Source organism: Theropithecus gelada, chromosome 14 (assembly GCF_003255815.1).
Source record: "Theropithecus gelada isolate Dixy chromosome 14, Tgel_1.0, whole genome shotgun sequence".
NCBI classification, from domain to species: Eukaryota; Metazoa; Chordata; class Mammalia; order Primates; family Cercopithecidae; genus Theropithecus; species Theropithecus gelada.
The window spans coordinates 78,642,884-78,670,656 of record NC_037682.1 but is presented as its reverse complement, the minus strand read 5'-3'; the positions used below and the strand labels follow the sequence as shown (position 1 = coordinate 78,670,656).

At 40.9% G+C, this 27,773-nt stretch overlaps 1 protein-coding gene across 3 annotated transcripts in view; it reads left to right on the top strand.

Moving 5' to 3' along the window:
* ME3 (malic enzyme 3) overlaps positions 1–27,773 on the top strand; it is a 217,712-nt gene that overhangs the window by 51,908 nt on the left and 138,031 nt on the right. The gene's annotated exons all lie outside the window — the stretch shown is intronic.

The following is a 27,773-nucleotide window of genomic DNA, read 5'->3' as shown; positions in this document are numbered from 1 at the left end:
TCACAGCAAAGGCAAAATTCATCCTGTGTATTTTGGGTTTAAGTTAACTCCAAATCAGGTCAGTTCAAGAGGGGATGTTTTAACTGGCTGAAATGAGTTTATAATTTCTACATAAGTAGTGAAAATACATTCTTAATGTACTTTGCAGTCTCCAGTGCTGTAATAGTCTTTGGAGTCAGCCAGACATGAGTTTGAATGCCAGCTCCACACTCTGTATTAGCTGAGGCAATAAGTGACTGGGGCAAATCATTTAAGCTCTGTCTTCTCCGGTTCCTTTTTAGAGGTCCTGGGAAGATGATGTGAGATTCTGATTCAAAGTGCTGAGCATATGTCTGTTTTGGTACCAGTACCATGCTGTTTTGGTTGCTGTAGCCTTGTAGTATAGTTTGAAGTCACATAGGGTGATACCACCAGCTTTGTTCTTTTTGCTTAGGATTGTCTTGACTATACAGGCTCTCTATTGGTTCCATATGAAATTTAAAGTAGTTTTTTTCTAATTCTGGGGAGAATATCAATGGTAGTTTGATGGGTGTAGCATTGAATCTATGAATTACTTTGGGCAGTATGACCATTTTCACGATATTGATTCTTCCTGCCGATGAGGATGGAATGTTTCTCCATTTTTTAATGTCCTCTCTTATTTCCTTGAGCAGTGGTCTGTAGTCCTCCTTGAAAATATCCTTCACATCCCTTGTTAGCTGTATTCCTAGGTATTTTATTCTCTTTGTAGCAATGGTGACTGGGATTTCATTCATGATTTGGCTATTTGCTGTCTACTGTTGATGTAAAGAAATGGTTGTGATTTTTGCACATTGGTTTTGTATCCTGAGACTTTGCTGAAGTTGCTTATAAGTTTAAGTTTTGGGGCTGAGATGATGGGGTTTTCTAAATATAAAATCATGTCATCTGCAAATAGAGACAATTTGGCTTCCTCTCTTCCTATTTAAATACGCTTTATTTCTTTCTCTTGCCTGATGCCCTGGCCAGAACTTCCAATACTATGTTGAATAGGAGTGGTGAGAGAGGGCATCCTTGTCTTGTGCCAGTTTTCAAAGGGAATGCTTCCAGCTTTTGCCCATTCAATATGATATTGGCTGTGGGTTTGCCATAAATACCTCTTATTATTTTGAGATATGTTCCATCAATACTTAGTTTATTCAGAGTTTTTAACATGAAGGGACATATAGATCAATGGAACAGAACAGAGACCTCAGAAATAACACCACACCTCTACAACCATCTGATCTTTGACAAACCTGACAAAAATAAGCAGTGGGGAAAGGATCTCCTATTCAGTAAATGGTGCTGGGAAAACTGGCTAGCCATATACAGAAAACTGAAACTGGACCCCTTCCTTTCACCTTACAAAAATGAACTCAAGATTGATTAAAGACTTAAATGCAAAACCTAAAACCATAAAAACCCTGGAAGAAAATCTAGACAATACCATTCAGGACATAGGCATGGGCAAAGACTTCATGACGGAAACACCAAAAGCAATTGCAACATAAGCTAAAATTGACAAATTGGATCTAATTAAACTAAAGAGCTTCTGCACAGCGAAAGAAACTGGCGTCAGAGTGAACAGGAAACCTACAGAATGGGAGAAGATTTTTGCAATCTACCTGTCTGACAAAGGTCTAATATCCAGAATTTACAAGGAACTTAAACAAATTTACAAGAAAAAAACCACACCATCAAAAAGTGGGCAAAGGATATGAACAGACACTTCTCAAAAGAAGACATTTACATGGCCAACAATCATACGAAAAAAAAGCTAAACATCGCTGATGATCAGAGAAATGCAAATCAAAACCACAAGGAGATACCATCTCACGCCAGTCAGAATGGCAATTATTAAAAAGCCAGGAAATAATAGATGGTTGTGAGGCTGTGGAGAAATAGGAACACTTTACACTGTTGGTGGGAATGTAAATTAGTTTAACCATTGTGAAGACAGTATGGCGATTCCTCGAGGATCTAGAACAAGAAATACCATTTGACCCAGCAATCCCATTACTGGATATATATCCAAAGGAATATAAATCATTCTACTATAAAGACACGTGCACACATATGTTTATTGCAGCACTATTTTCAATAGCAAAGATTTGGAACCAACCCAAATGCTCATCAATAATAGACTGGATGAAGAAAATGTGGTACATATATACCATGGAATATTATGCAGCCATGAAAAAGAATGAGTTCATGTTCTTTGCAGGGATATGGATGAAGTTGGAAGCCATCATTCTCAGCAAACTAACACAGGTACAGAAAACCAAACACTGCATGTTCTCACTCATAAGCTGGAGTTGAACAATGAGAACACATAGACACAGGGAGTGAAACATCACACACCAGGGCCTGTCATGGGGGCAGGGGGCAAGGGGAGGGAGAGCATTAGGACAAATACCTAAGCATGCAGGGCTTAAAATATAGATGACGGGTTAATAGGTGCAGCAGACCACCTTTTTTTTGTGTTGAGAACACTTAAGATCTACTGTCTTAGCAAATTTCAAGTATACAATTCTTATTAACTATAGTCACCATACGGTACATTAGATCTTCAGAACTTACGCATCTTTTTTTCTCTTTTTGTTTACAAGTGTCTGCCGTAAGGAGAGGCTTTATTCATAATTAAAAGTTTATACCCTTTGACCAACATCTCCCCATTTCCCCACACCCCAGGCCCTGGCAACCACAATTCTGTTTTCTGTTATGAGTTTAACTTGTTTAGATTCCTCAAGTAACTGAGATCGTGCAGCATTTGTCTTTCTATGTCTGGCTTATTTCACTTAGCTTAATGTCCTCCAGGTTCATCCATGTTATGGCAAATGGCAAGATTTCTCTCTCTTTAGGGCTAAATAATATTCACACATATATGAGGTTGAGACCCAAATTCAGAACTGTGTCTGGGAAGTCAGGTTGGCTCGAAGCGATATCTGGAGTTTGGGACTGTCCAGACCCCAGTGCTACAGCTGCCTGACAACGGGATCGTCTGCAGTCGTCCACTGTGCCTGGCTTTTCTGGCCAACAGTTGGTGCTGTTTTGTTCAGCAAAACACTTTTCACCTATTTGTTGTCAGCCAGTCACTGACTGAGTCTTGAGTTGCAACAAGTCCTCATTGTTTCTCCCAAAACTCAAAAGCAAATACTCTGTCAGTTATTGTTTGTGCTTGTGAGCACAGACCCTGTCCCCTGCCACCCCACATTGCAGCAATCTGCCTTTGAGTAGCAGACAAGAGTACCGCCCCCACAACAGCCCAAAAGAGAACTACAGGATGCCAATAGATTCATGCATGCACAGCCACCCTGAGCAGCGAGGGATGTGAGTCCCTCAGGCTGGGCTTCCCAGGGCCCTTGGAATGGAAAGTGGAATTTCCTTCTGCTGCACTTTCTATCTTTGTGCACGGCATCACTCCCATGGCATATGCACCGATTTCCACGTTTGCTAAATTTTTAGCACTGTCCTGCCCATAATATCTAGGCTCAACTTAAATGCCCCTTTCTCCATGAAATATCAGGAGTAATGGTGCTTTCCTTTGAGGTCTCGAGGTATTTAGTTTCTGGCTGCAAATCACTTCATTATAAAGTATTTCAGACACAGGAAAAAATAAAAGATAATATGAAAAATACTCATATACCAATCATCCAATTTTTTAAATGAAACATTATAAATACATCTGCTGTCCCCTCTATTCACCTCTCTGGTCATGTTCCTCTTCCTTTCAGCACCGCTAATGTAATCACTGTCATAAATTTGGTGTTTAATGATCCTCTTCCATGTTTTTACACTTCTGCTACACATGGAGGAATTCTTAAACTATAGCCTTTTTGCATATGTTTAAACGTTTTAGACATTACACCAAATGTATGTCGCCTTCCTCAACTTCCTCACTTCTAGGATGGGTCTGATGATAGTTTATACCCTTGAAGGGTTGTGAGGACTAAATGGGTTAACAAATGCAGCACACATAAAGAAATGCTTGGTGCATAATGTGTTGAATAAGTGTTAGCTATTATTATCATTATATTTATATATAATTTTGCTTATTGTGCTTCTAGAGTTATGCATTTTATACATTTGGTTTTAGACCATTTATTTAGCATTCCATCATATCAGTAAACTGAAACGTACTTCTCCATGACTGTGTTGAAGAACATTTAAGTTGTTCCCAATTTTTGCTATTACAATTTTGTAATCAATATTCTTGTACATGTCTTTGTATACATGGGCAAGTTTTCTGGCTTAAGAGTGCAGAATTGCTGATATATGTTCTTCAGTATGTTTTCACTCACTTCTGACTAGTACTATACTAGGATTTGGTTAGGGGGGTGTGTGTGTGCATGCATACGTATGTGCACACTTATCATTCCTAGCAGATTGTAAGCTCCTTGAAGAGAGGCCTAATTCAATCATTCACTGATTCATTGAGCAAATATTCATTTGGCAACCAGTATAGGCAGTGTACAGGTCTAGGTGACAGAATGCTAAGATTAAATGGCACAGGCTATCTCCCAGGAATTTTTCTGCTCTGGAAGACACACTCAGGACACATGTAGTCAGAACTGTGGTCATTTCAGAGGGTAAGGGACTTGATTTTCACTGAATACTCATGACGGACCAGGCACTGTATATACAGTCTCAATCAACCACACGTTAATGGTACCACTTACTAGTTGGGTACCTGGGACTACTCATTAATCTTGCTGAGTCCTGTACCTCTGGTGAGAAAACACTATTTTATTGTGTTTAAGAGAATAAACCTGAGTTCAAATCCAGGCATCACTGCATATCAGCTGTATGACCTTGTATGAAGGAATTAACTTCTGTAAGTTCTTGCTTCCTGGTCTGTAAAATGGTGCTAACTATAGAATCTATCTAAAAGGGATTTTTGAAGATTACATGAGAAAAATGCCAATAAAGTGTTTACACAGTGCCTGATACATAAGAGCTCAATAATTGGTGGCTATAATCATGATCATGTCAATTTCTATCCATTATCCCAAAAAATATGTGCCTTTTTAGAAGTAAGCATATCTGGGAAGTCATTATGGAATTTTTGCTTTCTTCATTGCACCGAGACTTACCAGTGAATTATCTGATATACCAATTAATTATCTGATATACCAGTTACTACTTCTTCCATATGAATGTATATTCACAATGTATTTTATCTCAGCCTTACTGTATTTAGAGAATAGTAAAGTTTTACTTTATTTTTAATTTTTTCAGCCAACAGATTTTGCTCTAATTGACAGAAAGAACCGATTAACTGCTTGTATTCATCTTGACTGCCCTCTGGACATGGGCCGGCTTCCAAGCCCACAGGTTTTGCCAGCAGCTGCACATTTTAGCCTCTAGAGGGAGTTGAGAGGGAATTTGAGTCCATTGCTCTGACTGAGCAAAATGGCATTTAAATCACACCTGAAAACATCACTATCCACTATTGTGAGTGCATCCTCAGAGAAAAATTCTGGGATCATTTCCCCAAATCGATTCAACATTGCCCACATTGCTTCCATCTCATGCATACTTCCTTTTAGTAGAACTGGGCTTCATTACAGAGTGGTCTCCAGCTCCCCACAGTGGCCCCTCCTCGGAATTTTTTCTAAATTAAGCAAGCAAGCGTGCGTGGACTCAAGAGCTATACGGCCGTATTTCTTGGCTGCTGCAAGAAACAGGAATAACATTTCACAAATAATGAGCTACAGCTGAACTTTAATCTGCTAGATCCATTTAAAAATATTTGGAACCTTCCCTTCTCTCTAAGAATTACCTTCTGGGTTTTTTTAGCTTTGTTTTTTGGTTTCTTTTGCATTGTAACTTTATATTAAGGAGTATACTGCTTATGTTTAAGTTAATCAATCCTGAAATAAAATGTATTTACTTTCTCCCCAAACAACAGCCTGGTGCCAAGCATGTGGGAAATGCCTGATAGGTACTTTTGGTGCCCGGGGACAGTCATTGCGTGATCAGTGTCCCAACAGGCCAGAAAGAATGATTCCAGGGCCCCATTCTCTTTCTGAAGGTCAAAAGGCAGATGGGTGCCCTCCTCTAATATCTGAAGGGCCATCATGTAGAATGGGGAGTAGACATATTCTGCATGGCTCCAGAGGCCGACCAAGGACATATAAGTAGAGTTCACTGTGAGACCAACTTTTGCTCAATATATATATATATATATATATATATTTCTTTAAAAAAAAAAAACACTGACTTCCCTCTCTCTAGATGTGCTCTATTGGAAGCTGGAAAAAAAAAATCTATTAAAGAGATTGCAGAAGGGAGTGGGAAGTACCTACCCTCTTAAGTCCCCTCCCACTCTAAGATTCTGCAAGACTTTACAGGAAGGCCTTACTCTCCTAGTTTGCCTTTTTTCTGATGATAGTCACTTGGCTCTATTTGGAGATTTTCCCCCGGAAATTAAAAAAAGAAAAAAAAACCTACGTCTCTCAACTCATTGTACGTGTATGGAGCTATGAATCAGAGAGGAAGGAATGCCCAACAATGTGTATGGTGGGAAAAGGGAAAGAGAAAGGGGTTAGGGAAAATTTTGTATGCCTGAGAACACTGAAGGATGAGAGGAGTTAAAGTTCAGCCCCGCCAGTATGTCTGAAGTATCCCAGTTACGTCCAGGATATCCCAAATAAGAAGTAGCACCATCACATTTGCAAATTTAGAAAGATCATTCAGAGGGGAGAATAGATTGCTAGATTTCTTAATGGCTGTGAATATGTTAAGCTGATGGAATTTATTCAGCAAGTTGTTTCAGGAAGCAGTGCTGCACTTAGTCATAAACTCAGCTATGAAAATAAGCCTGTACCTCTATCCAGATCAACAACAGTAACAACAACAATAACAAAACCCGCGATGTGTCAATGAAAATCAGGCTGTTGGTTTACAAGAAATGTAACCCTATCTCCTCTTTTTGGTGCTTGTTGTTGGTTTTCAGGCAAAGCCTGCTTTGGCATTGAATCCTGAAAACAGCAACCTCACATATTTACATTTCTTTTTCCTGGTGACACATGGATTAGAAAAAGAGGTACGAATGATTAAAACAGGAAGGGTAAGCATTAGTTAACCCACAGCCAGCTTTTCAAGACAAATAACATCTAAATCAAAACCAATCAACCAACCAAAGACACCACATTCCTCCACTGAAATTCCTCCACACTTTTCTGTATGGGGAGAGTCATAAGCACCATGGACTATTGGTCGCTTCCCAGTATGTAATGATTTTCCCATTATACCCATGTAAGAACATGAGGCCTGAGCAGCATCTGGTGAACATCACTCACTGGGGTTGTTAGAAATATTTTGGAAGACTGTCAAGCTCATGGGGCCAAGGGGGACTCCTGGTGGAATGTGAGAGCACCAAAAGGGCCCTGAAAATAGCTTAACTGGAGGCAGACCACTAATTGATTCTTTAGGGTCAGGGCCAGTGTTCTAAGAGGCACTTGTGTGTGTGGCTATAAGTGGCCAGAAATGCACCTATCCCTTTGCTGTCCACAACAGACAACCCTGATGAGGCATGTCCCTGAGATTTTTCCCCAATTGCAGCTCAACACAGCATGGCAAAGGCCCTGGAGGGAAATAGTGTACTTGGAGCCAGGTACGTGACCATCACAGGTGACCTCTCCGAGCCTCAGTATCCTCATTTATAGTTAATCCTCACCCAACTTATGGAATTGCTGTCAGAATCCCATTATATAGTAGAGATCAATGGATAAATTGACCATTGCTATGTAAGGGTCACATGATGTTGTTGTAAGCTGTGGTAGCTTCGGGGAGGGAGGAGGGGTGGAGTCTTCTCTCTGCAACACAGGGTGAACTCCCAGATCCTTCACTAGAAGGGATGCACACAGGCTCCAGAAGCTCTTAGAAAATGGCTGGAATGGAGAAATAGTCAGATTTTTCTGGGCACTTGTGAGAGACCCATGGGACTTGGGGTGAGGTTGGGGGTAGGCAAACTTAGAGAATAGAAAATAATTGAAAGAGTGTCCTGGAGGCAGGGATTTGAAGTGAAAAAACAAAACAAAACTGGTGTTTGGAATCGGGCTGTCTGGGTTTGAGCTCTAGCCCTTCCCCCTCTGACTGTGTGACTCAGGGAAGTTACTTGTCCATTCCATTTGTAAAATGGGTGTGATTTTTAATAAATCTATTTTAAAGGGTTGTTACAAAGATTTTAAATAATAAAGTTAAACAGAGCCTAAAATAAAAAACTTCAATGATTAATGACTATTTTAAGGATCATTGACTTCAATGTAATTCAACAAAAAATACTTGTTCATACAGAAAATGCCAGATCATAGATTGTCATGGCTAGAAGGGACTCTGAATATATGAGATAGCTAATGTCCAGAGAGACTGGCCTTATGCTAAATTAAGCCATTTTTGGTGGCAAAACTGAGCCCCCAACAAGAGTCTTCTAAAACCAGAGTAATTTTTTCTATATGACACCCCTAAAATGCTTTTCAGGACCAATACCTGGTCACAGGTTCTTAAGTCAAAGGCCCCATGACTCAGAAGCACATTCAACATTCTAATTGTGAATAGCATGTGCAGATGCCCTGAGGAGGAACCGGTAGTGTAGATTGAAAATCATATTGGTACAGTGAAAACCAAAAATAAAATTTGAAGCCCTCCACCTCACCCCACAACCATCTGAATGGACTCCCTCCTTGACCAGGGCATTCTAAAATTTAACCTGAAAGACTGATTCACGACCCAACAAGAAATGGGGGCTGGACACACCTCATTTTACCCCTCCAGTTTTAACAGCAACACAGACCTTAAACCTGATAAGAAACATTTAGAGCCTGTTCTCTCTGAAGTCTGGAGACTTCATCTGCATAATGAAACTTTGGTCTCTAGAACTTCTTATCGCCACCCAGACATTCCTTTCTATTGATAACTCTTTCAACCAATTGTCAGTTAAAGACATTCTAAATCTCCCTATAGATTTAGACATGAGACATCAATCAAATACATATAAGATACATATAAGAGATGTCTCATGTCTCCCTAAAATGTATAAAACCAAGCTGCACCCCAACCACTTTGGGCACATGTTTTCAGGATCTCCTGAGGGCCCTGTCACGGGCCGTGGTCACTCATATTTGGCTCAGAATAAATCTCTTCAAATATTTTAAAGAATTTGATTCTTTTTGTCAACAGTAGCAAGATATACTTTCTTGCTCAAAGGCATTTCCCATGTAGGTATTAACAGGTAAAAAGGTCATGCTGTGTCTAAAGCTGCACATGCTCCAGAGAGCATACTTCACAGAGTTGGGGTGAGAGGGACAAGGAGCTAACAACAGGCTTGTTCCCAAAGACTTCTAGTGTTCCTCCTTCCCTTTCCAACAAAAAGAGGTTTGGTTGTCATGGTTTCTACTTCCTCTCAAAGTCCTTTGACCAAAAATAGTCACATGGCCCCAATCCAGCTACAAGAGAGGGTGGGAGATGTGTGGAAGTATATGGACTATTTGTTAAGCTGCTAAATGTCTCTACCACATTGCTCTGAGATAATGTAAGGAACTCTGGACCAGAAGCTCATTGCTGGTTCTGCTGTGACTTTGGAACGTGTTCCTTGGAACTGAGCTCCAGATTTTGATTCCAGGTCCCTGGGGACCCTGCAATCATATCCCTGCCTTGGCAACGCACCTTAGTTCTTATGAAGTGGAGTCCTGCTGCTGAAATGTCATTCACAAGTCTGGGGCCCTGCTACCTGCTGTTACCTAATCTGCTTACAGCACTTCCATGACCTGATGTCAGATTCCCTGCTCTGCCTGTGCCATCTGTCTAACCAGGGCCTCTGCCTTTTGCTGGATTTCTCAGCCAGACTTGTTCCGGCTGCCTGTTACCAGAGGCTTCCGTCTATGATCTGCTTTCCTTCGCTGAATTTGATGTTCTCCACAACCTGGTCCACTTTGGTTTGGCCCATCCCATCATCATCTATGACCTGGTTCTGACGGGGAAAATGAAAAACCTAAAGAAAAAAGAGGGAAATAACAGAAAAGGAGAGCAGAAGGGAGGCCAAGTGATATAATGAGTTACACATGGAATAAGGTTCAAGTCTAATCCTTGTCACTTCTTACCTATGTGACCTTGGCCAAGTCATTGAACCTTTCTGAAATTTCAGTTTCTTTATCTATAACGTGAAAGAGGTAGACCAGGTGATCCTTAAGGTCCCTTCCAGCCCTAGCTCCTCACGATTCTACATGAAGGTGAGAAGTCTTCTTAAAGTCTCAAGGGCTCCTTTGAGAGTAAGGGAGAAGGAGGTCAAGGCATAAGCACTGATTGGGAAGTAATTCTGGCAGAATTTTGAGTGGGAACTACTTAGGAGTATCCAGTACTCCTGGTTAAACATTTTCCTGGGCTTCACTGGAAAAGCCTGAAACCTGTACTTTGAAAATAGAGGGAGGAGACAGTTAGCTTTAATTACATTTCATCTGACCATGATGAAAGTATTAAAATTGTACAAGTAGGAAATTTACAGGGCGCTTTACATTCTGCCCATTTTTTTCACTAGTCAAAAGAGACTGAAATTCAGTATGTTCTCAAATTAGCTAAAGAAAAACCTTGTCAAAGACCCCTATATCCATCTGGTTATCATTATTAAAGCATTATGGAGTATGTATGCTTTCCATTGGAAAAACATGAATAATCCCTTCAAATATATAATTTCATAGGTTTTGAAATACGAAGTCAACTGCTAAGGGAACTATCAAAGCAGTCTGAAGTACAGTGTGAGTTGTCAAGGGAAAAATATAAAAGAATTTTTAATAACTGAAAGTTCAACAAATTCTAATTCCAAAGCCTGGGATTGTGAGAACACTTCTTGGAATTTCTAAAGACTGTTGTTTATTGCATGGAGGCATCTGAACCCAAAAGGTAAATTCTGAATCACCTAGACCATATTAGAGTATCTGAGGCCGAGAAGGTATGGTGAGGGGCCCACCCAGAGGCGCCCTCTAACACAATTACTTTTCCCATAACAGCATACCTGGGAGCTTCTGTTCTTCTCGCTGTGGCATTTTGTTCCAAGAGCACTGCACCCTGTGCCAGCCTAGCCTCTTACACATCAACCCATATGCAGAAGCATTTCCCTTTAAGCAGAGTGTAATAGAAGTCGTGAGGGCCTGGAGTCAGGCAGATCTTGAGCCAGATCCCAGTTCCCAGCACTTCCCCTCATGAGCTTTGTGACCTTGAGCCAGCACGGTGCCTGATTTATAGCAGACACTCAATCAATCCTTCTTGCCTGACCTTTCGTACCACGGCACGCACTTACTCGATCTGATCGTCAGTTTCCTTCTTACAGGGTAGTGTTTAAGAGCACAGACTCTAAAAGCAAACTAATTGGGATCAGATCCTGGTTTTTTAAGTACTTAACTCTATGCTTCAGTTTCTTCATCTGTCAAATGGAGAGAATGCTAGTATTTACCTTATAAGCCAATTATGGTTACATAAGTCAAAGTGCTTGGACCAGTGACTGATACATAATAAGCTCTCTCTGTCTCTCTCTCTCTCTGTATATATATATATGTATGTATGTACATGTATATATGTAAAATAGAATATTCTGAAAATTGCTAACATGTGATAACACCCCAAAAACGTTAAATACATATTTTTACCTATTTTATTTATTAATATTTTATTTACTTATTTTTATATTTCCATACATATACTTATCCCCTTTTTCTTATTATAAGCCCCTGTCAAAGTCCTCAACATCCTCCAAAGGCCTCCATTAAAAAAGAGCAAAGCTCCCTTTATTGTTAATGCTCTATAGTTGACCAGGAGCTTTCATGAAAGAGCCTCATTTGATCCTGACCTTACCACCCCTGCAGAGTCCCCACCTGGCTTGTCCTAGCTCATCCCCCACAGAAGTCTGGCATTTGATTGGAGAAACTCATTGATGACTCAGTCCCCAGACATATCAGGCCCTAACAAGGCACGGATTTGTTATCATTATTTTTTGCTACCTTCAAGGGCTACCTTGCAAAGTATCAGAGGCATTTCCACTCTTGCCATCCCTGCTTTGGGGCTGGGATTATTTTCTCACTGCAGGCAGGAAAAATCCTTTGAAATTTGACATTTGGAGAGCACACTTTGGTTTTTTTGTTGTTTGTGTTTTTTGTATTGTTCTTTGAGAAAGGGTCTTGCTCTGTCAGTGGTGCAATCACAGCTCACTACAGCGTTGACCTCTCGGGCTCAAGTGATCCTCCCATCTCAGCCTTCCAAGTAGCTGGGACTACAAGCGTGCATCACCACACCTGGCTGATTTTTTTATTATTATTTTGTAGAGACGGGGTCTTTTTATGTTGCCCAGGCTGGTCTCAAACTCCTGGGTTCAAGTACTCCACACACCTTGGCCTCCCAAAGTGCTGGGATTACAGGTGTGAGTCATTATGTCCAGCCAGGAGACCAACTTTGGATAAGAACTTAAATGTCTCTTCAGTGTACTTGTATTTTATGAAGAGGTGAATATATGGGGGTAGAGAGCAAAGGAGAAAAATCTCTAATGAATGCAATATTTTTATTAAATGTTACACATTTGTAAAAATATTTAAATCATAATACTCAGTATTGGTGAAAATGTAGTAAGACAGCTACTTATGTACTGATAGTAGAGTTATAAAATAGCTCCACCTTTCTAAAAGTGATTTGACAATATGCCTAAAGATACTTAAAATTGTTGATATCTCTCTAGAATGTAAGATTCATGAAGGCAGGGATATCTTGTCTGTTTTTTTTTACTTTGTTTCCTTATTACTGTATCGTCAGTTTATAATGGTGTCCAACACCTAGTGGGTGCTTATTAAATATTTGTTGAATGAATGAATGAGTCATCAGTCTCTTAAGTACACTTACAGTTCAATCTAAAGAAAAATCAGAAACAAAAAGTTTTGTGCTCATTACAGCACAATTCATAATTGTTGAAGTTTGGAAACAATTACATAAAACAGGAATTATTAGATAGAGCATGCTGTGTTTTTCTGTTTTTTAATAACATTTTAGGCTGAAGTTTTAGTATGTGGGAAAATGCTAATCATAACATTTTTAGTGGGGAAAAAAAGAGTATAACATTTTATACTTAATATGATCTCAAGTTTGTTTAAATAAAATCTTTTGAAGCATAGAAAAAAGATTGGAAGAAAATAGAACAAAACAAAATGATACAGTGGCTATCTCTGGGTGATGAAAATAAGATGTGTTTTTGTTTTGTTTTGTTTTGTTTTTTTGTGGTTTTTTTTTTTTTTTTTTTTTTTTAGACAGAGTCTTGCTCTGTTGCCCAGGCTGGAGTGCCGTGGCGCGATCTCGGCTCACTGCAAGCTCCACCTCCCGGGTTCCCACCATTCTCCTGCCTCAGCCTCCCGAGTAGCTGGGATTACAGGCACCCGCCAGCATTTTTTTAGTAGAGACAGGGTTTTTGTATTTTTAGTAGAGACAGGGTTTCACCATGTTAGCCAGGATGGTCTCGATCTCCTGACCTTGTGATCTGCCTGCCTTGGCCTCCCAAAGTGCTGGGATTACAGGCATGAGCCACCACGCCCGGCCAAGATGTGGTTATTTTTTTTCCAACTTTTCTGTGCGTAATAAGCATATATTACTTTCAAACTTGGGAGAAAATGTATCAGAAAATTCCTACTGAACTTAGGGAGATGGAGGCCGGGCTTGTGATCCAGTTTTGCAACTTACTGGTTGTATGTTGAGGTTCTGGAGCCTTTGTGGGGCTCTTATGATACATGTGAAGGTATTGTTTTACAAAATATTAAACATGAAACCCAAGTACGAAATGATAGCTGTTGCTGTCCTTACTACTCTTGCAGCACGTGACAGCTTTTGAGAAAGTATCCAAAGCATCATGAGATCCTTTTATGACAGGTGTTAAAATTCCAACAGGTTGCGAATGACTTTGTCAGTTCCTGGAGGAGGAGCCTATAGTTTCATGTGGTACAGTGCCTGGTATGTTGCAGGCAGTAGCTAACTTTTACTATGTGAGTGAAGGAGGGTGGAGGAAATCATGGGTCTTCCACATTCATTTGTCAGGGTAACAGTGAACTATAACCCTGGCATACAGAAATGAGTCATTTTCCTGGCAGTGAGCCGAGGCCACAGTCATCTCCATGAAGCTTCTTTGTTCTCTTTTCATACACAGTCATGCTGAAACCTTGTAACCCTATGCAGAGGGGTCTGCATTTCACCAGGTTAATAGATAAGGGAGCTGAGGCCCATGGAAGGTTAAATAAATGGCCCATGGTCACACACTTAGTAACTCATGGAGCCAGGACTCAAATGCAGTGTGTTTGACGCCTGAGTTCTGTGCTGTCCCCCATCACTGTGCCCCTTTCTGGAGGAGTGACTAGGTGGTATATTCCCCAAATCTTGCTGAATTTGGGGGTTCCTGGGATATTCCAGATTGAGCTGTTTTAATTTCTTCTGTTGTTGCTAGTCAGAAACAGGGGAAACTTGGCATCTCTAAATCTGAGTGGGAATTGGGTAAAATGCTCCTTTTTGCTGGCTTAAGTAGTAACCCTTAGATAAAGGATTTAATCTCAGATCTGGAGACCCACCTAATCACATCCAGCAATTGTCTATGAAAACCTTGCCTTCCCACTGGTTACAATGAGATTCCCAAACACTGTCTCTATGTTTACCTAATTAAGCTCACACTTCTCTCCCCTCAGATGTAGTAATGAAGTCACTGTGGCTAGAGAAACATGGGTTTTGTGAAGTGCTCCTTGACCTTTGCTTCCTTGAAGATGGATTCCATTTACATTATTCTTCCAAGTGGTATTTTGTCAGCAAAGCTCAATAGTCGTTTGAGTTTAAATAGGGTATTTTCCCCCCTCAAGGCCTAAGAAACTGGCTTTGAGCAAGTGGTGAGAGCTGAGTTATTGGGAGCTTTGTGAACTAATTGACTGGTGCTTTAGGAAAAAAAAGCAGCAGCCTGAATGTTATAACCCGGGGACATTCTTGTTCAAGTGATTGAATTCCCAACACACCTGCCCATCATTGTCATCGTGTTCATGTCTGTAATGCTAGAGTAGGTTAGAGGAGAAGCTGGACTAGCTGGAGCAATTAGAACAAAGAATGTATTGGCCGGGTGTGGTGGCTCACACCTGAATTCCCAGCACTTTGGGAGGCCGAGGTCAGCGGATCATGAGGTCTGGAGATCGAGACCATCCTGGCTAACATGGTGAAACTCTGTCTCTACTAAAAATACAAAAATAAAATTAGCCGGGCATGGTGGTGGGCGCCTGTAGTCCCAGTTCCTCAGGAGGCAGGAGAATGGCATGAACCCGGGAGGCAGAGCTCGCAGTGAGCCGAGATCGTGCCATTGTACTCCAGCCTGGGCGACACAGCAAGACTCCATTAAAAAAAAAAAAAAAAAAAAATCCCAGTTCCCAAGTGGTGCCTTTTATCTCCTGGACCAGGCAGGCTTGGACTTCATGTGAGATTTTCTTCATAGGAAGTATATTAGTTTGCTCAGGCTCCTATAACAGAACACTACAGACTGGGTGGCTTAAACAATAGAAATTTATTTTCTCACAGTTCTGGACTCTAGATGTCTGATAAGGTTTGGCTGTGTCCCCACCCAAATCTCATCTGGAATTCCCACGTGTAGTGGGAGGGACCTAGTGGGAGGTAACTGAATCACGGGAGCAGGTCTTTCTCATGCTGTTCTCGTGATAGCAAGTAAGTCTCACGAAATCTGATGGTTTTTAAAAAGGGGAGTTTCCCCCACAAGCTCTTTTTGCCTGTTGTTATCCACATAAAATGTGACTTGCTCCTCCTTGCCTTCTACCATGACTGTGAGGCCTCCCCAGCCATGTGGAACTGTAAGTCCATTAAACCTCTTTCTTTTGTAAATTGCCCAGTCTCAGGTATATCCTTATCAGCAGCAGGAGAACAGAGTAATACAATCTCCAAGATCAAGATACTGACAGGTTTGGTTTCTCCTGAAGCCTCTCTCCTTGGCTTGCAGATGGCCACCTTCCTGCTGTGACCTCACATGGTCCTTGTCCCTCTGTCTGTGTTGTCTATGTTCTAATCACCTATTGCTATGACACCCATTATATTGGATTTAGGTCTACTCTAACAACCCCATTTTAATGCATCTGCCTTTTTAAATGACTTATCTCTAAATACAGTCACATTGTGAGGTACTAGGGGCAAGCACTTCATCTCATGAATTTTGGGAGGACCCAATTCAGCCCATAACAGGGGCCTGTGGAGAATCCAGATAAAGTAGTATTGCCATATTCCAAACCCTAAGGGCTGATGTCAGCAACTCCTCCAGAGCTATGGCAGCTAATCTGACCCCTACAAAAGGAGAAATATCTTATTGACCCTTAGGATTCCAGCATAAATGCCAAAGCAGTGCTTAGGAACATAAATGGGACCAGCTCTAGCCCCCTAGGTTTGAAACGTCCAAGGCTTGCATGTCTTCTGCCTTCCCCATGTCGCCCAACACACAAGAAGGAATCTTGTCTTGTTTTCTCTTTCTCTGAAATGTACCTTGAATCTATCTTTTCACCTCTACTCCATTTGCACTGGTAGAGCATCTTCTTCCTTCACATGGACTATGGCAGCACCTTATCGCTGCCTCACAGTGCTAGTGGGCTCATCAAAGGGAAAACTGGAAAAATCCTTGCCTGCTTGACAGCCTTCACCATTGCCATCAGTATTATTAGCTGTTGCTTAGCATGGCACAGGAGGCCATGCTTTAAAACCTTTAAAACCTTGCTGTGTTGCCCTTCAGTGGCTCCCCACTGCCTCCAAAGTAATGTAATTAACAAAGCATTCAGGACCCATGTCATTCTGGTCCGACCTACCCCTCCAGCTTCCCTGCCTGATGCACAGTTGTCCTATCAGCCTCACCTCCCAGATAGCACAGCACTCAAATCTCCTCTGCCTTGAGGTGCTCTGTGGCTGGTGCCTCCATGCCTGTCCTACTTCCCTTCTCCCACCTCCAGCTTTGGAGAACTGTCCAAAATTAAAGCCTAATTGAAAAGGTACTTTTCTATGAAGCTTTCCCCACTGCTCCTCCCAGCCCACAGGGAGAACTATTCTCTCCCTTCTCTGCAGTCCCATAGCATGTGACACATTTCTGTGTCTGTGCTTATCATCTTAAATTGTATCACTTTCTTAACCTTGCTTTCTCACTGGGATGTGAGCTCCTTAACAAAGGCACTCTCTCTTTCTCATGTCTGTATCTTCAGTGCCACAGTTAGCCCCACATAGTAGATGCTGGGTAGGTAGGTGCAGCATAAGTAGATAGATGAAGTCATGGAAGTCTCTGCATGACCATGCTGCTGTGGGATTGTTGGGTTGTCTAATAACGTCCTTTGCAAACTTGAGTAACAAACTCCCCTTTGATACTGTCTATGACCAACCCATCTGTGGCAACGCTTTAGTCCTCCATGGGCCGACTCTCTTGCCTGGTTTGGGAGAGTCAGCAGAAGAGATATAAAGTGCTGAGTAAGTTATATTAAAATTAAATGTGAGAAAACAGAGCTGGAGATAGAGGCTAAAAACACCACTCACCTCAAAAGTCCCCACATCCCATCACTGTGATGTAGGGCAGTGCACACTTAACAACACCAGGACATGCAGGTGTCAGGCAGCAGCTGTTGGAGCTCTGGTCCAAGGAGAACATGTGGATATTTACAAGTAGGCCCCTTATTTGTGTCATGCTTCATCAGAATAAGATGCAGAAATGTTTTCCAATAGTGGTCAAACACAGAAGCCGTACATGTACTTGCCCATCACAGAAAACATCCCAGTTGGAAGAGACCTAAGGCGGGGGGGAAAATCTAGCCCAATAGATTTTTCAAATAGTTCTCTTGGTCACAGAATCTTTTATTAAAACAAAATCTCAAATAGAGAGACCAATGTCTAAGACAGATTAATATCATAAAAGCTGGGTTAAACCACAGTTGGGGAAGTAAGACAGGCCTCTGTTTTCCTGACATGCCTTTTCCCACTCCCCACTTGACACCTCTGTAGAATCTCTGAGGATACGCTAGGGTCTTAATGTCCTTGGTTGGCATCTCCTAATCAAGTTGAGGACTGATATTCATTCATTCATTCATTCATCATTCATTCATATGTTCTCTCTCTTTCTTTCTCCCTCTCCCTCCCACAACCCCACCCCCATTTATTTAGCTCCTACTACAAGCCAGGCACTAAGGTAAAAATAAATAAGACATAGTACCTGCCCTGAGGAAACCTAAGAGTTTAAATGGGGAGACAGACTTGTAAACAAACACTTGCAGTAAATCTGATAAATATTTTTAGAGCTCCGGGGCTGTGCAGGTGGCAGCAAGTTTACCATGAAAGGAAAGGTCAATTGATTCTCCAGTCTGCACCCAAAATGAGGTTGCCTGGATTCCCAGGCCAATGAGATTTCTTCCCCACCCTGCTGCTGCTAAAGGAATAAAAGAGGAAGCTTTTCTATTAAGGGCCTTCCAGCTCAGCCGTTATCCCCAGTGGTGCAGGGTGCATGGAGCAGACCCTGGGAGGTGAGGGAGGACAGGGGGAGGAAATCTCTCTCCAGCATTGGGGACACACAGCTGCCACCTCACAATGAGCAGGGCCAGCGCCTCAGCCCAACTCTTTTGTCTCAGGCTCTGGGGAGTTAGGAAAGGCATTGTGCCCAGAGATCTTTAAATAATGTTGTCACTCATGAGTAAACCTTAGGGAAACCCAGGCTTTCTTTCACTAGAAATGAATTGAGCCCATTAATAGGGGAAAGGGCCCTCCCCTGCCCTTCATACTTTAGTGGATGGACAGCCTATGGAGCGGGTTAGGCCTCTGCATTCAGTAGCCGCGTTCCAAGGCTCCACTTGAGGCAGCTGTTTTTCCTCCACAGCCTGAGTCCTGAAACAATGGCTCACCCTGCAGCTTGCTGTGTTGCCCTTTCTGCTCTAGTGAGCCAAACGTATTGGGGTTGAAATATGGCATTTTCTATGGGGTCTCCTTTGACTTAGGAGCCTTGGTAGGACATGAATTTAGTCACCTTTCCATAGTTTCCTCAGCACATCATCTGTATTTGTGTGAGCCTGAGATAGGCCCCACTTAGAGTGTGAGAGCCTCTGAAAATTAAGTAATTAATGTGTGTTAGCAAACAGCTTTTTATATTACTTGTTATATTATTGTTATTACTTCTTATAGTAGTTTGAGAGAACTTAAGAACAGAAGGGGACTAATGGATATTAAAGGTGTATTGTTGCCAGGCTTTCTACACTATGATACTGCCAATTAATTGTGAAACTGTTTGTCTCTCTCTCCCTCTGGTCTATAAGCTCCAGGAGGGCAAGACTGTGCCTATCTTGTGCATGCCACAGCTTAGCTCCTAGCACAATGCCTGGCACATAGTAAGGCATACAATTAATATGATGTATAAATACCCAAATGACTTTGTATGATCTTCTGGTGACCTTGTGGAATTAGTATTATTAGCCCATTTTACAGATGAGAAAATTGAGGTTCTAAGAAGTTGAGTAACTTGCTTAAGGCCACACATCCAGACATTAACTGAGACAGTATTCATCCAGGACTTTCAAACAGAACCCTTATTTATACTTGAGCCAGAAGGCACTCATTTTTGGCAGTGAAACAGAAAAAAGAAGGAAATCCTTTATTTTCTGTTGTTCTAAGAGTAACTCAATTTGTGTTCTGTTATCTTACTAAATGAGAGAGATCGGTTATTCTCCCTTAATTATAGTAATTTTATGTCCTACCAGGTTTCTCTCTAGCTAGGTGGGGAGGATGCTTGCTAACACAAACCATGAATGACAACTTTTTCCACTGTCTTTCTTTTGAATTGTGATACTAACTGGAAGAATAAAAACATTTGGGGGAAATGAGGAAGGTGTGGGCTACAGTAGTCATGAAGGGCTTTATTCTAGGGATAAGACTTGAGTTAGGCCTCAGGGATGGGTAAGATTTACCCAGAGGGTTGCACATCACAGCGATCGTGTGAGCACAGCATGGTGGGGCCATGAGGAAAGCGAAGAGACCCACCCATCTGGAACAATGACAATCACATCTCGGTCCTGCTTAAAAGTCCACCCCAAAGCCACAAGGCTCCCCAGCTGGACACCAAAGCTCTCCTTGACCTGTGCCTGCCTGCATCATGCCTGCCCAGGCCTGATGAATATGGTCTCAGGGAAAGACCTCCTCCTTTACCACTGGTCCTCTGGGAGTCTGCAGAGCAGCCATGCTGAAGCAAACTGCACTGGCCTCAAGCCTCATGCCTCCTGGGCCTCCGCATCTTTGTGCCTACTGATTCTTCTACCTGGATGCTTTTCTCCTCCTTTGCTCATCAGCAGAACTTCTACTTGATCTCAGCTCAGCTAAGACCTCCTTTGCAAAACCTTTCCATCTACCTCCTTTGTAACCCTAAGCAGTTAGTCCCATTCTTCACACTCTTGACTCATTCTTTATTTGCATCTATTTCTCTGTCAGACATTCAGATCTGCACATCCTTGCCACTTCCATTCTCCACCCCATTTTACTTGGCTTTTAGGAACACCTTTCTGTTATATCTTCAGTTATTTTCACAAGTTCTATCCAACTCTGTCTATCAACTAAAACCTACCCTTACCCTGAGTGACTGCTTCATCCAAACCCCTTTCATATGGAGGTTATCGTTTCACTCTTCAACTCCCAAGTCAGGACACAGCTAGGTATCCTTTCTTTCCCTAAAACCATTTTCAGAGCTGTATTCCCCCATCCTCTTATTTAGAAAAACAGCTACCACCACAACAAACTCTGTATTTCTGCCCTATTTGAAGAGTTGTGCCATTTAGAGATATTGACCTTTTGTCCTTTTCATCACTGTCATTTGCCACCTTTCAATTTTTCAGGACTTTGGCACCAGCTTATAGACCTTCTCCACCCAGTCTTGCCATCACCCTGGGTGACTTCAGCATCAATATGTTGGCTCCTCCAACACCCTAGTCTTGACTAACTGGAATACCTTTCCTCAGCTTCTCCCAGATGGACCTTGGCATCTTGTGAAATTCCACGTCAGAAATCAGTGATTCTAACAACACAGTGTCGACCAGAGATGCTGCTGGGTCAGCTGTGCCCTCAGAACCCCCACAGTCTCCAATCCTACTCAGCCCTCCACTTTACCTTTTCCCATTCACTTACTCCAGCCATTGTTCCTATCCACTAACCTAATCCAACCCAGCTTGGGTTCCATAGGCCATCATTCCCACTTTTCCTGACAACACCATAAACTGTTTGCTCCTATACCTGTGAGGATTCCATCCCATAAGCATTTAAACATGCTCATATATCTCCACCTTAAACCACCCCCTTTAGTAGCCAAGCTTTTTGAAAAAGTTTTGTGCATTTGCTGTTTCCATTTTGTCACAACTTTCCTCAAACCACTCCAGTATAACTCCATCAACTCTTCACTGGGTTACGGAGAACCTCACTTTTCCAAATCCAGTAGATGATTTTCAGTCATCCGAATGATTTGACCTTTCAGAGCAACTCAGCAGTGTTGGTCACACCTTCCTTCCTGAAACACATCCTCCTTTGTAACCTGGCGATAACCCATCTTATCGTTCTTCTTCTTCCTGTCCGCTGTTCCATCTCAGTCTCCTCCTTTATCCAGCCTTCAAAAGCTGGAGCTTCTCAAAGCTCAGGCCAGGCTCTGTTTTTGACCTAAGCTCTCTCCATAGAGTAACACATACATCCCCATTACGGTTTCAATTGCCATCTTTTTGTTCACCATTTTCAACTTATTTCTTTACCCTCTAAGACCCAGACTTATAGATATGCAACTGTCCACTGACACCTGCAGATAAATGTCTCAAAGGAAAACTCAATAAAGTAAAACTTGAGATGAGCTCCTCTCCTTCCACTCCCACCCAAAACCAGTCCTGGTCCTCGCATTAGTGTCGCTTTTCAGTGAACCCCACAACCATTCACCCAGTTGTGATGGCAGTGATCCCTGACCCCTTTCCCTCACTTGACCCCCAAATCTCATCTATCACCAGATCCTGTGCATTTTTCCCCGCATGTATCTCTTATCCTCCTTCTCTCCATCTGCATTCCACCATCCTAGCACAAGCTACCATTGCTTTTTAACTGGACCATTGCATGAAACTCCTAATTTATCAGCACATTCTTGGACTCTTCCAAAAATTCTCCTCACTGCAGCCAAAATGATCTTTTCTAGAGAACACAGATTTAATTATGCCTCTTCTGTTCAAAAATTTCAGTAGTTTCTCATTGCCCTGAGGCTGAAAACCTAAGTCCTCAGCAAAGTCACCTACACACTGCACGGTCTTGGTCCTGTCTGTGCACCTTCCCTTTTCCAAGCATTGAACGAGGTGTTTCTTTGCCTAGAAAGTTGCTCAACCCCACCCCCACCTCGAGCACCACCACTTGACCTAATTAACTTTTTTGTTGTTTTGTTTGAAGATATTTTATTAGTCTTTATCACAGTTTTTTTTTTCACTGTGGTGAGAACATTTGCCATGAGCTCTACCCTCTTAACAGATTTTTAAGTGTATAATATAGTATTGTTATCTGTAGACACAATGTTATATAGCAGATCTCTAGAACTTCATTTTTCATAACTGAAATTGCATACCCATTGATTAGAAACTTCCCATTTCCACCTACCCCTAATCCCTGGAAACCACCATTTGATTATTTGCTTCTGTGAGTAGGATTATTTTAGATATCTCATATAAGTGGAATCATACAGTATTTGTCCTTCTGTGATTGGATCATTGCGTTTAGCATAATGTCCTCAAGATTCATCCATATTGTTGTATATTGCAGCCATTCCATATTTTTAAGGCTGAATAATATTCCATTTTATGTATAAGCCCTTTTTTCCTCCATTTATCTGTCAAGGGACATTTAGATCCTTTCCACATCTTGGCTGTTGTGAATAGTGCTAATATCTCTTTGAGATCTTGATTTTAATTATTCTGGTTAAATACTCAGAAGTGGCATTGCTGGATCATATGGTAGTTCCATTTTTGATTTTTCAAGGAACCTCCATACTGTTTTCCATGGTGGTTACTACCATTTTACACTCCTATCAACAGTGTACAAGGGTTTCATTTTTTCCATAGCCTCAGCAACACTTGTTACCTTTTGTTTTGATAATATCCGCTCTAACAGAGGTGAGGTAATATCACGTTGTGGTTTTAATTTGCATTTCCCTAATGATTAGTGATGTTGAGCATCTTTTCATATACCTGTTGGATATTTGCGTCTTCTCTGGGAACATGTCTATTCAGGTCCTTAGCCCATTTTATAATCAGGTTATTGGGTGGGGGGGTTGCCATTGAGTTGTAAGAGTTCCTTATATATTTTGGAAATTAACCCCTTATCAAATATATGATTTCCAAATACTTTTTCCCATTCTGTAAGGTTGCATTTTCATGCTGTGAATTGTATTCGTTGCTGTGCAGAGGCATTTTAGTTTGATACGGTCCCACTTCTTTATTTTTACTGTTCTTGCCTGTGCTTTTGATATTGTATCTATAAAATCATTGCCAAGTCCAATGTCATAAAGTTTTCCCCTATGTTTACTTCTAGGAGTTTTGTAGTTTCAGGTCTTACATTTTAAGTCTATAATCCATTTTTGAATATAAGATAAGGCTTAATTTCATTATTTTACATGTGGATATACAGTTTTCTCAATACCATTGTTGAAGACAATTAACTCTTTATTTATCTGTCATATCTCATTTTGGATATTGCTTCCTCAGAGAAGTCTCTTCTAATCACATACCATTCCCAACACAAAAAAATGACATCAGGACTCCTGGAGTTCCTTATGTCCTTTAATAGCATCCTCTGCACCTGCTTTGTAGTATTTCTTTGAATGAATTAATTAATTGGGTGATTATTTATTTAATAGCTGTCTTTACTATTAGAAAATGAACCTTTGTTTTTCCCAGCTAACAACCACTGCCAGACATACTTCATTATACAAAGTAGGTGCTCTACAAATTTTTGAGGAATGAATAGCATCATTTTGTTTGATGACCATTTTTGTTTGAATGACAAATCACTGCAGATTGTATTAGGTTGGTGCAAAAGTAATTGCAGTTTTTGCATTACTTTTAATGGCAAACCCCACAATTACTTTTGCATCAACCTAATATCTTCTGTGTCAATTCCCCCTAATGGAATGTGAAATTTAAGCTTCATCATCTTTCCTTCCACCTGTACCTAGCACTATGTATATCACACAGTCTGTGCTCATTAAATGAAAGAGGGAATGAATGAATGAATGAATGAACGAATGAATGAATGATTAGGCTGAGTAAGCAGGGTGGGTCTGATGGTGGACAGCTCAAAAGAGACAGATAACCCTTTCTAAGATCCTTATCTGTAAGCCTTGGGTTATCTGGTTTGCATTAACTTTCAGCCATAAAAATGCTTTAGAAATTTGTTCCCAATAAAAAGCCAGCCTCTGATCTTGGTTTCTCACCAAGTTTTAACTGCCACTAATGCCCAGATACTTAACGTGAAGCTTCTGTTCATCGTCTTTTTTTTTTTTTTTTCTTACTGTGGAAAATACAGAGAAAGCCTTTTGTTTCAGACTCGGTGGAAACAACTGGGCCTCTGTGTTGTCTGTAGGTGAGGCAACTGATTTTCTCTTTGTTATAAAGTTAGCCAGTGACAGGACTCCTGTGGGGTTTTCAACTAGGGTAAAGAGATCTCACTACAACAGTGTCGGATCAGTGCCATCATTGTACTTTAGCACTATGCAGTTTTTATATTTTAAGGCAATAACATTAATAGATAATTACATTAAGTAGCAGTATTTTTCCTTCTTGTCATTGCTACTCATTTAAAAAGACCTATCTTTACTAATAAGTCAGCACTTATCCACTCCCCTTAGGAAATGCTCCAAATTGAATTTCTATTGAGATATTTCCCAAGGACAAGGTTGTCACCTCTACTCCTGCATGTGTGTTAAGGATTGCCATTTGTACAGAACTTTTATCTTTCTTCTGGTGCAGTTTCTCATAATCACCAGGGGTGCAGGCAAAAAGCCCTGGAATCAACATTTACAGGTAGGGGCCAAGGACTTGGATTTTAACCCACCAACTAAGGTGCTCCTGATGCACACTGAATTTTTAATTTTAAATGTAAGTTTGAATCAATGTCTTCTTCATCCTCTAATCCACTATACTGATTAGCAGATGGGCACAGAAGGCCATTCCCAACAGAGGAACTACCACATGCACACAAAGAGCTATGAAAATGCCTGCTGCTTCTGGGAACGGTATCGTTTGCTATATTAAAGGCCACCTGTGGAAGAGTGGCTGGTGGCAAAGCCAAAAATGATGCACAGCTTGTGAAGAGCCTTGCAGGCTTTGCTAAAGATGTTTTGAGTTAGCAAGAAAATGATCAGATTTGGTTTTTGGAAAATGGCAGTCTGGCAGAAGTTCTAAAATGTGTATTCCAGGGGCAGAACAGTGGGAGTGAAGACTAGAATTCAGGAGTTGCAGGATTTTAGTTTAATAACAGACAAGGTGTGATTTCAATATTGGAAAGAACAGGGATTATGAGGAGGATGGATAACAGAGGAGGAAATTAGAACTATGCAGGAGAGAGAAAATCACTGAACTTATTAATGACTTGACTGCATATATAGGTTGAGTGGTGAGGAATCCAGGGTGACTCTCCAGTTTTCATTGGGTTACTGGGTAGCTGGTGGTACCATCGTTGAGTAGGGAATGCAGGAGCGCTTAAGATGAGTTTGGTTTGGGGCATGTGGTGTTTGACATGCCTCTGAGACATGTATGTGAGGATGGCCAGCAAGCAGATAAATGTATGCATCTGGAATTAAAATGATTCTGAGGCCATAATGCAAAGCATTGCTCTTGCTTGCCATCAACTTTTTGCCCAAACTGCTTCACTAAAACGCAATAGTTGACATTAATTTAGTGAGTCCTTTCTAAGCATCAGGTACTCTGTTGCACACTTTACACACATTATGAGTTATTTTTTTTCCTAGGAGAGAAAACTGAAACTTGAAAAGTTAAAATATACCTACCTAGGCCATGCACCTAGTAAGGGTCAGAGTTGACATTCAAACGTTGGCAGTCTGATCCATCACTCATAATCATTATCCTATGCTACAGTATTCCTCAAAATGTTTAAATCACAACCTATCATTAAAAGTACACTTTATACCACAAGCTGGTACACACACATACATATTACACATGGATGCATGTGTATATACACACATACATATGCAATTAAGCCAAAGTTTAGCAAAACAGTACTTTTATTAAATGTGAGGCAACCTGATATTTTCTACTTAAGTCTATATTATTTTTTTAGATGTTGGTTTCTCCTTACTATTTCACAGCCAGAGTTGGATTGAGTTTGACAAACACTGCTGTATTTTATTCCCCTGGGGAGAATATTTCACTTCAACTCCCAGACTTTGTCGTTCCCACCTTTTGGAAGAGAACACTTAAATGTTGTTGTGTGCTTCCCCCTTTTCCTCTAGGGAAGGTGTCCAAGGTTAAAAGCTGGGATATTGTGGGATAAGGCTGACCAGGAAACACCTACTTTGGTAGACTGATCAAACCTTGTCTCTAGTGTGGCTGACAAAGGTGGTTGCAAAATGTCCAAAATCACAACAAAGAATGCAGTGCTTAAAATTTGTGCAAAATAATGATTATTTTACACAAATGGACTTCAGTGGCCAGTATGGATGGCAGTGGTCAGAGGCACACACACCTGGATTTACATTCCAGCTCTACTACTTATTAACTGTATGGGTAGGTTTGGGTAGGTTTCCTATTTCCCAGGGATATGGCAGAAGAACAAAACTGAAATAGTGCCTTAGTTCATTCTATACCTACCACAAGAGTATTTGATAGTAAGACTGAAGAATAGTGTTAATATCTTTATTAATTTAAGTTATAAAATACAGACCCACAAATTGAGCATTCATCTATAAAAACAAATTAAAATTTCCACACTATTCAATGATGACCCAATCAATCATTCAGTCATGCATTTAGTCAATCAGCATTAATTTAGAACAAGCTATTAGTAGGTAATTAAAAAGAGACTTTAAATATTGACTTTACTTACCACAAGATATAGGTTTTAGAAGAACCTGGTAGCCAAATGGCACTAAATGTAGTCTCAGGCATGCCATCATTTATTTTGAGGCATTTGGAGGAGAGGTCACTCTGCAGGTCTCTGTGAACGTCAACATCACTTCCTTCAGGGTCGACAATGTCAATCTAGAACAGCAGCACCACACTTACAGGAATTCCAATGACCTTTCCGGAAACTGAGAATGGAAAAGAGCAATTTGACAAGGTGCATGTAGCCCCTAAACATATAGATTCTAGAGCTAATCATATTCATGAAATGAGAAAATATTTTTAAAGATTCTCAAATTCGTAAGTGCAAGAATTAGATTCTATCTCAGAAAGGGACAAAGAAAACAACTCAATGTTGATTGTATCAGCTAAGCACAGGAAAGAAGGAAAACTCAAAAGCTTTGAAGTTCCAAGGTTCCATATTTTCGTTTCACTTTCTTTTAATATAAGTCTAATAAAAAATGGAAATGCCATTCAAAAAGCATTCCCAGTAGTTGAACTTCTAACTTGAAATCCAGTCACCTGTGAGTTTCTCTATTAATTTTAGATCTGCATTAAGTCACTATCACCAGCTAAAATTTATCAACCACCTATCCTTAAATTCCAAATAAGTGGTACCCAAACTGT